This window comes from Equus przewalskii, chromosome 14 (genome assembly GCF_037783145.1).
Source record: "Equus przewalskii isolate Varuska chromosome 14, EquPr2, whole genome shotgun sequence".
Taxonomy (NCBI): Eukaryota; Metazoa; Chordata; class Mammalia; order Perissodactyla; family Equidae; genus Equus; species Equus przewalskii.
In genome coordinates, this window is record NC_091844.1 from 17413430 (window position 1) to 17414323 (window position 894).

Genomic DNA, 894 nt, shown 5'->3' on the forward strand with positions numbered 1-894 from the left:
ACTTGTGAGCCAGCATGTCTTCAAATCCATCTGCATTAAACTTAGTAAAGCCCCACTTGTTGGAGATGTGGATCTTCTGGCGGCCGGGGAACTTGAACCCGGCCCTGCATAGGGCTTCAATCATATGCTCCTTGTTCTGCAGCTTGGTGCAGATGGACATGATGACTTGGCCAATGTGGACCCTAGCCACTGTGCCCTGGGACTTTACAAAGGCACCTCGCATACCGGTTTGGAGCCTACACTGGGCATGGCATCTGACACGAAATGTCTACTGGAAAAGGCTGTCTCCAAGGCCCCTTAGGGCAACCCATACAAGCAACAGGCTGCATACACTACCAAGGAGGCTGCTGTTTGCAGCCACTGCACATCTGGCCTCCATGGGGAAAAGGACATGGTCGGCTTAATTGGCTGCAGACAGCAATCTATTATGCATGCAAACTACCTAAAACTTAGTGGCTTAAAACAACAATCATTTTATTTGCTCACAGTTCTGTGGGTTAACAATTTGGGCTGGGTGCAGCTGCATAGTGTTGTGGCTGGCCCAGCCTGGGGTCACTCATGTGATTGCAGTCAGCTGACAGCTTGACTGGGGCTGGATGGTCTCAGATGGCGTCAATCACATGTCTGGAGTTTGGTGCGGGGTGAAGAGTACACCTTTCTCTCTCTACGTGGTCTCTCACAGCAAGGAAGCTAGGTCCAGCTTCTTCACATGATGGTGGCAGCATCACAAGAGGGAAAGAGCAGAAACTGCAATCTCTTGGTCAAAGCCAGTCACAAGGCCAGCAGAGATTCAAGAGGAGAGGCAATAGACCAGTCACAAGGCCAGCAGAGATTCAAGAGGAGAGGCAATAGACCAGTCACAAGGCCAGCAGAGATTCAAGAGGAGAGGCAATA

General features: G+C 50.8%; 1 non-coding gene across 1 annotated transcript; it reads right to left on the reverse strand.

Annotated features, from left to right (window-relative positions):
- Positions 1-279: 279 nt before the first annotated feature.
- LOC139075871 (small nucleolar RNA SNORA70) lies at positions 280-414 on the reverse strand. Its single transcript, XR_011526783.1, has one exon. It is a non-coding gene; the product is annotated as a small nucleolar RNA SNORA70 (small nucleolar RNA).
- Positions 415-894: the final 480 nt, after the last annotated feature.